This window comes from Scatophagus argus, chromosome 3 (assembly GCF_020382885.2).
Source record: "Scatophagus argus isolate fScaArg1 chromosome 3, fScaArg1.pri, whole genome shotgun sequence".
Taxonomy (NCBI): domain Eukaryota; kingdom Metazoa; phylum Chordata; class Actinopteri; family Scatophagidae; genus Scatophagus; species Scatophagus argus.
In genome coordinates this window covers 9,691,358-9,704,194 of record NC_058495.1, presented here as the reverse complement: position 1 = coordinate 9,704,194, position 12,837 = coordinate 9,691,358, and the positions used below count along the sequence as shown (strand labels likewise).

Below are 12,837 nucleotides of genomic sequence, written 5' to 3'. Positions count from 1 at the left end.
CTGCTGTATCTCGGGTCACCTGATTACCTTGTTCTTTGTGTACTTAATGAGCAAATGGCATTATACAATGTAAGCAACACTGTCAGGCTATAGAGGGAGATATGACGATGTAGAGCGTAATCCTGCCTGAAGCAGCGATGTGGATGCACATTAACAACTGTAACCAAATAAATACTGGCATTTTATTGCCATGTATATCGAAGTGCACCAAATAAATGTAGCATGAAAAGTCATTATTATTGATAAATTAGCTTGCCCAAATGTTGTCAGAACATAATGATCTAATAACAAATAGGGGTGTAATGTTAGCTAATAGTGTTGAAGATGCCCTTGTGCTTTAAGAGGCTCTGTAGCAGATGATCCTGTAAATGAGGAGCAGTTTTGTTATCTGCTGATGAATTTTCAAATCAAACTAGACTTCCAGACCAAATACCCCCGAGCACATCATCTAGCTGTCAGTCACCTCATGCAGGGACTAAGGGGAGTGAAACATTTATCATTTTTAAGATACAGGCAGTGGAATGAAGAGAAACATTTCTGTTTTCAGTGTCTGTTTCTAAAGCTTTGTCATTTTGTTGTTTTATCAGATTTTTTTCTAGTTAGGACAGGGTAATGCATATATTAATGATGGGCTATGAACAAAAAACAGGGCAAGAGGAATTAAAGTTGATATCATAAACTGCAGGATCGAGAATATCTCTTTACCTCCTCACAATGTCTGTCACTAACATTGATCCTATGTGCTTCAGTGGGGTAAAAAACATCCACTTCTAGGTAGTGAATATGTAAGTTTAAATTTGGCTCCTTGACAATACAGCCAATGAATTTGGTGACAAAATTTAAATCTAAGTTCAATCGCAACTAATGACATTTCAATCTGCAACAAATATGCTTGGCAATTGGTATTCATGAGCAAATTTTAACAGGCTAAAATGCAAAAACTGGGATGTTGATCATGTAACTCACCTGAAAAGCATGATAGCATGCTGACATTAGCATGTAGCTCAAAGCCCTATCTAAGCATGCTAAAGTATACAACCTCACAGAAGCAGTATGGCTGTAGACTCCAAGTCTAGTTTCTTAGTTACAGATTAAATTAAACTGCCCACACATGCCTGTGGTACATCACAATGTTGAACAACCTCCATAAACATTACCAGAAAAATGTCATCAGCACAATGCCTAGCAATCTCAGTTAAAACACAGTGTACAAAGAAGCACTGGAAACATGAAGTACCTTTTCACTAGCGCCCTTTGTAATAAATACAACTTCTGTAACCTTCCTGCTTCCTGCTCCCATCCAGCTGCTGTGTCATAACCCACTTCACTTAGTCAAACCTAGAATGAGTCTGTTCTAATCTGTTTCGCTACCAGATTCACTACCTTGAGAGAATAATGCATCAAACAAGTGGATGACAAATGTGCTCATGGCGATTTTACTAATCCACACACACTGTGACACATGGTGCAGACTGCATGTAATATGGCTCACAGAATAGCAGTGGTACTGAGTCTGACACTTGCTTAAGAGGGTTTCTAACCAAGAAGGGTCCAGCAAAACAGACTGAGTCATCATCATTTCCAAGGTCGAATGCTTAAAGCTTGTGTGTAAGGAGGCAGAGGCTGTGAATTTAAAATCTAGGTTTTGGGTTAAATTCTTGACATAACCATATACTTAAGGCTCTGGATATGCATATGAGCATATGTACTGACACACAGAAATTCTGTATTTCTTCATAAGCACTTCCAAATCTTAGACTAAGCATAGCTTGTTCTTAGGGGTTCACATGAAAGGAGGCTTAAGTCAAACCTAGTACATTTTGTTTCAGTCTTGTTTTGTCTGCCTCACGCTGTTTGTTTTGCAATGGGAAAAATGGTATTTTAGAAAGAGCAAAGAGGGGAAAACTTTAGCAATGCTCTAAAGTCACAGAAAAAGAAATCGGCACAGTCATACATAAGAGTACTGGCATGCACCAGTCTGCCTATAAAACACATGTGTTTTTTCAGGCCACATTCAGAAATGACTCTGATGTCAAGAGGCTGAAAATTATTTAGCGTAATAATAATGATAATATTTGTGGAAGGGTAAGCGTTCAAAAACAAGACTGCACACAACGATTTTACATGTATGCTAATTAGAGCAATTATCTGTGTCAACAAAAACAAAATCCAGTCGCTAAATGAGTCTGAACCCTCCTCTTCCTCCATTTGTTTCCCTGTGGGATAGGATCCTGACCTCAGATTACTCATTTGTTCCTAGATTTTTAAGCCTTTTTTCATGGAAACACTTTGTTTCTTTTCAGCACAACAAGCTGATTAATTTGTGGAAAACACCCAGGGATCAAAAAGCATAATACAGCTTTTTACAGAAGGCCACCCTGCAACTAAATGGTCAAATGTCATCTGAGGTGAAACAGGAAGATGCTTGATTGCTTTGTCATTTCAAGAAATAGAATAGCACTTTTATTTTTTAATGGGAAACAAAGTTAAAATTTGTTTATTTCAGCAGTCAAAGATGAGCAGACACAGCACACACTTGAGGATAACTTGTGTGGATGTGGAGCACATGCATGTGACGACAAGGTGAAGGTGGTGATTATTAGTTTTAACCCCTTTGTCATCTTTTAAATTTTGCAAAAACACACTTGTGGCACAGCTGCAACATCACAAATAAACGTGAAGGTGGAACAACTGTCTGATGTATTTTTCAGCCACTTTCTCACACTCAGCTCCCCTTGACTATTGCCAGCTGGTCTCCTTTTGGAATGGATGTCTTAAATATCATTACATCAAAACTTTAGGACAAGCACATAATCAAGTTATAAAAATCAATTGTTTAAAATTGAAATGACGCTCTTAGATGAACTGGAAAGAAAGGGAATAAAAATTACAAGTTAATGTGTTCCAAGCTGTTCCAAACTAATGCAGACTCAGTCTGATCCTGAACATCAGTCATAATTAGCTAAATGCAGCTAGCATTGCCAAACAAATCAGATAACATTTACATGATTGCCCTGTGTTGTGAGATCAGTCATTCAAGAGGGACAGCCACTAAATCAGAAAGACATTTTTTATCATCCTTGCTTGATGCTTTAATAGCATTTTTGCTTAATGATCTGTTTGTTTCTGTCCCTCTCTAAATGTATGTCTACATATGTTTTCATCACTTACACTCCTTGCATTTAAATAATCCACCTGGTCTATATGCCTGTTCTTGCTTTGAACTTCTGCCTTGCCTCCTGTACGCCTGCCTGCTGCGACTTTGCCTTCAAGCAGTTCATTAAATAATGCTGGAGTCTTCCTACAGGGGAACATTTGGAGTCTGTTAGCATCCTATGCTGGGTGGGGGTTGACATGTGCATGTGAGGAATTGGTAACTGTAAACAATCTGTCTGATGGTGCCACTGAGCATGCAGGACTAACCTCTCCAACAATAGCTAACAAAACATCTGGCCACGGTGATGCATTTGTGTCACTGTTTTGGGAGGACAACCATTGGTTCAGACATGAGAAGAAAAGGGCTGATAGTGGTGTGCCAGGTTTCACTGAAAAATAGGACAACAGGCATACAGCCTGGAAAGATAGACTGGCTTTGAATTCAGCTGTCTACAGGGAGATAAGGAGGAACTTAAATGGTGTAATGTTGGCTGCAGTATGCACGCAGTAGAGCACATCTATCTAACTGTGAATAGAACAAAAGAGAGGGCTTACAAAAGGCTCTCCAGTAGCCATTTTAGTTCACCAGAATACATTTATCCCATTTTATCCTGAATGAGCACCAGCTGCTTTCTGTTATTTTTCAAATGTCTCAAACCAGAGCTGAATAAGCACATTACAGTGTGGCACACAGTTTGTATGTCTTAATTAAGTATCATCCATATCACAAATTAGATATTGCGTGGACTGAAAGATGGCAAAACTTGACTTTTTTCTCATATTAAGGGATTGGACATAAGGGCAATAAAGCATATTTAGCATTTTAGCCAAACACACATATTTATGCATTTACATATATAAGTATTCCCTAAGCGAGACCTCAAGTTTCCAATACACATGTACATGCTGCGTGCACATTCCTGAGCCTGCCACACACCCACGCACGCACACACACACACACACACACACACCTCCTGCTGCAAGGTCAATGGAAGTCAGAAAGAAAAAGACTGTTGTGACCCTCTCCTTGCTCCAGATGAGCCTGTAGAAATCATGAGGGAGTCATTGTTCTAATTCAATTCAACACATGCAGGCTACGTGAGCCAGAAGAACACTAAAGACAGAAGGAAGAGAGGAGAGGAGAGCAGAGGAGAAAAATATGAGTGAATAACTAACATTAGTCACTTAAATGTAGCTTTGGCACTCATAACATGAAGACAGGAACCTCTGAAAACTCATATACACAAGAACTGGATCAGTGGACAACCCAAAAACATAATGCCTCCAGGCTCATGGCTGTCACCAGCGTAGAGACATAATGAATATCAAAGTGATAGAGATTAGTGCACTGCATTAACACCAAGTAAAGCCAAAAAAAAAAAAAACGCTCTTTGAAGATGAGTTTTAAATTAGAGGTGATTGAAGCAGGTAGAACCACAAGTGCAGTATCGTGATGCAAACGAGTATCAAAAATGCACTACACCATTTGGTCTGCATAAACATGATTTTAGCCATGATGCACCCAAGTCGTCTGTGGAGAGAGTTTATTTGAAGCCACATAAAAAATAAAATAAAAATCACTGCACACATAAACATAAACAGCCAATAAGGTTCATCACTCATGGCTTGATTTCTAATCGTACTGATGCGAACAAGAAAGAAGCAAATGTTTTGGGGCAAAACTGAACTCCTTTACCTTCACACATTGGACCATTTAAATGTGACAAAGACCAGCTCAAACATATGGAACCTAACAGGCTGTGAAACAAACACTCACTCACCAGGACACTCTCTGAAAAACCTAAACCAATCATCAGGCAACACCCTAAAAAAACAAGGACTGACAGGTGAGGAACAAAGATAAAAGCTATTTGTCACTGTCTCTGACTGCGTCACACACACACATGCACACACACCCCACGCTGTCAGATCCTCACATAATGGGCGACTGGAACTCAAAGTCTTTTCACCTGGAGAAAATTAATTAGAAAAACACAGCTGCTTATTATTATATGTTAGGATTAACAATGTGACATCACATTCAGAGCGAGTGGGTGTCAGTGTCAAGTGACTGCCTGAACTTCACTCACATCCTGCTTTTCAACCAAGCTTATGTTTATTTGATGTTTATTTCATGAGAAAGGACAGGCTAGCGTAAAATTGTTTTTAAGAGGTTTTCAACAACTTTGAGCACTATCAGAGAAAATAAACCATATAACTCAGTGTTTGTAAAAAGCACATATAGCACAGTAAATGTACCACTGGTCCAGCTGACTCTGGAGGGAGCAAAGCTATCCATTTTATTTCATTATTATGCTAGCCACAAAAACAGGAATAAAACATCTAAAAAAAAGTCTATGGTATGTTTTGAGTCAATTATTTTTTTATATAACTCCAAATAAAAATTAGGAGTAAGAACTGAATTTAATCTGTCCTCAGATAGCATGACAGCCTGTTCCCCCTCACTATACTCCTGCGCCCACACCCCACCCCATCCCACCTCTCCTTTTCTTTTCTTTCCTCTCCTCTGTTTTCTACAGATTCTTCCTCTGGTAGACAAGCTTTCAAAATCAAAATAAGCTATTTACAATGTTATCAAGCATCATCTATCATTTCTTGTCATTTTTTTTCTTTGTCCTGTTAAGAACAACTAAATGAATACTTCATGTATTTGTCCGTGTCTCCAATTCAAGATTTTTTGCGTGGAAAAATAAGTGCTAAGTCTGCTTTAGCACCGTATTTGTCGCTATGCTACACAGAGGTGATGATGACACAGCAAAATGTAATGCACTGCGACGCCAACAGATTCTCTCCCGACAACGTCGGATGTGGCAGAGCAGCACAAAAAGGTATAGCTTTTAGCTTTTCCCTGTCAACTACTTGTTTTTCTTGCACAGGTCTGATGTTCTTGATTGTTAAATCACATAAAACATCACAATGAATTTCAAGAGCGTATGGAAAATATAGACATTTATTCTTGCTTTAAGTGCCTCCACATGGAAAAGGCAACCTTCCCTGCAGTATTTTCAAACTGCAGGGATTATGAGGTTTACTCCTGGACTGATGTGGAAATGGAAACTTCACCTGGTGACGTTGCTTTACATTTTTTCAGACCTATATTATCTACTGAGGTTAAAACGAGTAGTGCAATATGTCACTGCATACTTACTGTGCTGTCCCAACGTCTAAATGTCAAATTATGTTTGAGGGGATTAAATTCATGAGACATTAAGAGAGCTGGTGGATCATTTTCTTCATCTCTCTTTGCTCCAAATTTTCCTTCTTTTTTCTATTTTCAGCATGCAGGCACATTAGTGAATACTTTAACTGCTGATTGGCCCCATATGTTTCATGTGCTTTAGAACATGACATAAAGAAACAATAAGAGAAAGGGGAAAAAGGGGACAGAAAGAGCACTGACGCTTTGCCTCTGAGCTGCCAGGCTGTCTTAGTGCAATGGGGCTGATGGTTGAGGTCACACAGCCATCCTAACCCCAACAGAGGCTCCATCAATTTCCAATGACAGCCTGTCTAACTAACAGTGTGGCTGAATGACTAAATGTATGACTGAATGACTGAGTTCCTGACTGAATGAATGCATGAATAACTGAACGACTTGGTGGCTGAGCAAATGGTTGACCGGTTTGACTGACTGTCTAGCTGTGCTGACGTGTCTCTGAATGGATTTCCTTTTCTGGTGCACACACTGACTGACTGGCTGTCTACTGAACTGACTGACAAGTCAGCCAACCCGCCAACAAGCCAATGACCCTGTCAGTCTCTCAGTGTCATGATCCATCAAACATTTGAAAACAAAAACATTCATGTCTGTCTCAATAACGAATCTAAATTTGACTTGACGTTTTCTTGTTCGCTGTTTTTTTTTTTTTTTTTTACTTGCTTGTTTCTTTTCTTTAAGCATTGACTTTGTTGCAAATTCATATGCAACTGTGTACAGACTGTCAGTCAGAGAACACATACAAAAAAGCAGACAGCCAACAGATCAAAGAGGAGAGGTGATAATGCTCCCTGATAATCCAGTCATCATGCCAAATAGTCAGTTAGTATCATGTGGTGAAGACAGCTAACCACCAGCAAACACACATGATCAGTTACGGCAGCTAAGCCTGCTGGTATGACAGAAGCAGTCAGCAAGTGTGACAGAGAAGGGAGAGTACAGATTTCATGCTGCCAACAGATGGCCTGACTGAGTGAAGAGGTGTGCAATAAAACATCTACATCTAGAGGAATTACAAGAGGATTTCATTTCTCCAACAAATCAGTTTGGCACAGCATGGATCTACGCAACATGCATGATATATACAGCATGTGCATGGGGATAGATATGTGTAAAAACATACCATACATGAAAGATCAGAGAGATCTCCAAACACGAATCCATTTTCTGCAGGAGAATTACTTCGACCTCAGAACATCATCGTCTCTCTCTGACAGATCACCTCGTCTAATGACACAGAGCTACAATATGAAACATGTTCTGGATCCTTAAAACAGAGACACACATGGAACAACGCGTACAGCTTCATATTCCCACACCATAGCCTCATGCGTGTGACTAAAACCAACAGAATTAAAAACGACTAACGAACCCACCACCAAACACAGATGAGCTGTTCATTCAATCATATTTTACACAAAGACAGCGTATACTTACATGGCAGCAAGGTTATCACCACCATCACCGTGATGTGAAAATCCTCCCACCTGAAAATGGTATTACAACCGCACATGCAGCAGCGGACTAACCACCACAGTCGTGTGCAGTATGTGTGTGTGCATGTGTGTGTGAGTGAGTGTAGGTGTGCGTGTGTGTGTGTGGGGAGACTCGCTAAGCTGCACACTCACTGTTACTGCCTCAGCTGGGGCTGTCTCAATGCACAGCCTGTACCATGTCGGCAGGCAGGGGTGGGCATGTGTGTATGTGTGTGTGTGTGTGTGTGTGTAAACAGTGCTGCATAGCAGAGAGGCTCCTCTTCACTTGAAGAAGTTGTCTCCTAACTGGATAGAGAGATCAAGATAGATAGATGGGAAGATAAATTCATGGATAAAGTGATGAGGACAAAGAGGGATGAGCAGTTGACAGCAGGGAGAAAAGAACATAAGGGGACATATGACAGATATTGTCTACATCTCTCTTTCTGGCTCTCTCTTATTCCCTCTGTGTGAGCAGGAAGCCCACTGTAGACATGCATGTAACCTCGTTTCAGAAATGAGAGGGAAGAGAAGTGGAGAAAAAAGATGGAGATAGAGAGACTGGAGAGATGATGTAGAAGGGGATGAGAGAAAGAGAGGCACCGGAGCAAGAAAGATAAAGGGAGTAAGACGGGGAGGAATACAATACAATACAATACAAATTCAAAAAAAAGAGTGAAGGGAGAAAACTAGAAAAAAAAACAAGAAGGAAACATGTTGAGGTAAAGAGGGAGCAAGTGCATGAGTGAAAAACAGAGATGGAGGGGAAGGGAGAGGAAGAGTAACTTTCAAGGATGTGGATCATTGTCAGACTCATTCCTGTCTTGTGTAGATCGAGAGTACTGCATGACACACACACAAACTTGCATTCAGCTCACCCCAGTGGACAGGATGTCTGCAGGACATATTGCTTTGGAGTACCCATGTGTGTGTGTCCAGCACAAACACACCTGTTCTGCCCCAGCCAGTCATCTGGCTATCCAGCAAGCCAGCCATGACAGGACACCATAACAGCATGTTTCTGTCACGTCACTATCCCACATCTCATCCTGTCACAGTGTGAGGGAGAGAAGAGAAGAACGAAAGACAGATCCTCACTATGTTGAACTGTTTCCTCTCTCTCTCTCTCTCTCTCTCTCTCTCTCTTTGTTTTCTGCTTTTTTCCCTCTCTCTCTCTCTGGGTCAGGGTCTATTTCTTCCAGGGTCTTTCTCTCCCCTTGTAACACACTCTCTGTCTCCCCTGTCATGTCACAGGTGTATTATGTAAATATCAGCTGTTGGACAGTGCCAGCATCACTAGCAGCCTTACTCCATTTCTGGTTATTCCCACTTGAGTGAATACATGTCAAACAGGGCTGAGCTGTGCACATCCAGACTCAACTGGGACAGCTGATTCAAAACACTAAGTGTGCTGACATACCTGCAGCACTAGACATCTCAGTTTTTGCATGCTGTACAGTATAACTTCTGTTCCACTTGAGAAAAAGTACATCCCAGTTATCTGACAAGTTCTGAGCTACAAAATGTGTGTTCAGCACAATGTTTGCAACCAAAGAGAGAAAAGGGAATACACTGTATCTGTTCAAAGAATGATTGGATTCTGTCTCTGTCATGCTAATCAGTCTTGCTAAGCAAGCTACAACTACTGCAAACATCCCACTGCGGCTACCATTAATTTGAGACACCATATCTTGCACCGGACTTTTTGCTGGATCGCTTTCAAAAAACCACTTCAACCCACTCACCAGGCTTGGTAATTTAAAGTAGTTTGCTTGCTGTCATTGTTTTTTGGATGTTCGCATATCCAAACAACAAGTCAATACTGTGTATATTAAGTATATATGTGAACATTTCTTATCTAACAAGCTAAAGAAAAATTCAAATCCTAATCAATTTGGGACAAAAAGGAGATTATTGATACTCTCTCCTGCACTACCAGGACAGAGTTGCCACAGCAGCTGCAGCAATGAAGAAAAGAAAAGAAATAGAAGTGTTGAAGCCTGAAATAGACCTTAACATTATTGTGGTGACTGGATAACTTACTAACTAACTTACTAACTTTAAGCATACCAGTTCATATATGATGATGTCACTTGGCGTGAAAGACTACCGCAAGGCTCTGACCACGTAAGTGTTAAAGCCATTTATCTTGGACAGGAAAGGGGGAAAGAGAGAGAGTTTCTAAAGGAGGGAGTCATACAGAGTGACTAAATACAGAGAGAGAGAGAGAGAGAGAGAGAGAGAGAGAGAGCAGTGATGGGGATCAGAAACAGGCCCTGAATATCAATGCAGCAAGTCTGAGAAAATTCAGGGCTGCAGTGCACCAAAACCTGGGAGAAAGCACAAGACCAAGAGAACAAGAGCATCACAGGCAGTCGGAGTTGGAGGTACCAGTCCTGTACAGTGAAGAGCACCCATACAAAATGCTGCTCCATCCACATGAATCTAACAACATCATGGATAAGGTCAAATCAAAAAAAAGATTGAGGTAGTCTGTGAACTCAGATGTTCAGAGAGATACTGTATTGGAGAAGCACCTCGATCCTGCAACTCTTTTTAGTGGAAGTAAACAACAGCACTCTTCTTATTAATATGAAAGTCAGCTTCTCCCCACCCAAATCCTGCAGGTTGGCCCATTCAAAATAGATGCTGCGCCGTCGCACTCAAGAAAAAAAAGCACACATGTATTTAGCTAAAGACAAATTGATGCCATCCATCTTAATTAAATGACAGCCATTCAAGAAGTCTATTAGATCCATTAGCAAAAGGCCTTTCCTCCTCATTGTCCTTCACTCTCTTCCCTCCCTCCCATAAAAACTCTTACTTTCCAGAAGGGATCTGTTAACCCATAAAGTGCCATGTTCACCTCTGGTCAATCAGAAGTCTCATATCCTGGTCACTAGCCACTGACCAATAACCATTAGCTTTATTAATTGCGGAAGCTTTAGACCATCTCCTGAGTGCTGTAGTAAAATAAGACCATGACTGTGTCTGTACATGGACACACACACACACACACACACACACACACAAGCACACGGTTAATGAGATGACTCCCAAAGGTCTCTAACCTTTCTCTATGAGAGGTCACCATCACACACACACTCCCTCTTATCTAATATATTAACTCACACACTGTATGTCTGTACTTCCTTGTAATAATAATCTCAAGCAGTTATGAAGAGTGAAAGCCCAGTGCCAATTCTAACATGAGGTAATTTTCTTTCATGTTAGTTCTGACATGTGTCATTGATCAACACAACTGTCATACTAATGACGTATGTAAAACACAAAAATTGATTTGCATTGCGAAACAAGCCCTCGAAACATGAGACTGTTTGAAAGACCTCAAAATGAATGCACGTAAACAGCTTACGCCAGTTTTGAGGAATGTGGATGTGCTGTCTGAAAAAGGAGTCTGTGGATGACCTTTGTACTTGAAAAAAAACAGTTAATAAAGATCCTTGAAACGGGAGTTACTTGATGTGTGAATCTGTTTCAGTAGTGATCCAGGTGAACACTGAGATACGCATATCTTTTTTACTGTTTCCAAAGTGGATGCTACCTGGACTACTTCAGCAGAAACCAGGACACTGTGGAGTTTGAATACCTTATCCTGGTCTCTGAACATTCTTCACAGAAAGTCCAGGCTGAGACGCTGAGAAATCGAGACACAAACTACATACAGAATATCAGAAACCTGGATACTGTTAAAATCATTTATGCTGGGATATGGATAACCAGGTATCTCAAATTTCATGTAAACATTATGTCCTCAATAAGATCAAATCCAAGACTCAAAACTAGTGGGAAACTAGTGCACATATAAGCACACTCTATGACAACCTGAAAGTTGGAGGGGTATTTTTTAAATGGGAAGCAAATAATGTGAATGCAGCCATCAAAAGTCATATGTGCTGTACATTAGAAAAGCTGCTAATGTCAGTTGTAATGTACCCTCCCTCAGCACACGCAAAAACATCAAGATGCAAAAGACATACTCTGAATGTGATTTGTCACATCTCCACCATGAGAATCTGTAATCCAATCATGTTTGCTGCTCTTCTCCAACTAAACCTGCACGATGAAGTTGCGCTCCACAATCAGCCTTTCACTACTGCACCTTTTGTTGAGCTACATTTACTGCATAGGGAACAGGCTGATTAAAATAAAAATGGAAAGGTAATAGTCTCTTTACATAAATTGTTGACCAAAAATTATAGGTAAACTTTAACACAGGGCTTTCCTTAGGGCGCTGCACTATCATACATTAACATCGGCAGTCTACTAACAGACCTGCAACTAACAATTTGCATTATTTAGTAGTCGACCAGTAATTTTTTTAGTTCATTTATTAGAGGCTTAATCACCAGTGAAGACTTTAACGAATTAAATACAAGGTATTAAGTGTATTTTTGACGAATCACTACATTGTGCCCCTGTGTATTGGCAAGAATCTGGTATGATGCATATCACAATACAGAAGTTACATTTAACTTATTATGATATACTGTGATACTGGAAGCACAGCAAATCCTCGAGGATAGATTACAACAACAAAATGAACCACAAAAGATCAGTATTATTGAGAAAATATCATAGTATCAAGGGTATCAGCATTTTCTTACATCTCATTATAGTGACATGTATGACCCCAGTGAATAATTTCCAGTGAAAAACATGTTGTCTTTCCTTTAGGACTGTTTTTACAGAAGCGTACTGAGAAGCCACAGAAATGAAATTCCCCCGTGGTGTTCCTGAGCTATCAAATGTCACAATGACCTTGACTTTTGACCACCAAAATGGATTCAGTTCATTTTTGACTTCAGCAGGACTTAAGTGTTGTATTTGAAGAAATTTCCTCAAGGTGTTCCTGAGATACCATGTAACGCCTCCGGTCACAGCTGTCACTGCTGCACAAAAAAATCACAACAAAAAGCAACAAATATGCATAACAAGGAGGGTGGG

The 12,837-nt window shown here is 40.2% G+C and overlaps 1 protein-coding gene across 1 annotated transcript in view; it reads right to left on the bottom strand.

The window, feature by feature from the left end:
- The window catches only part of atp2b2 (ATPase plasma membrane Ca2+ transporting 2), an 85,713-nt gene extending 77,680 nt beyond the window's left edge, over nucleotides 1-8,033 (bottom strand). The window contains exon 1 of the mRNA XM_046383298.1: nucleotides 7,832-8,033. The gene's annotated coding sequence lies outside the window, so the exon portion shown is untranslated. The remainder of the gene's footprint in view (nucleotides 1-7,831) is intronic.
- Nucleotides 8,034-12,837: the final 4,804 nt, after the last annotated feature.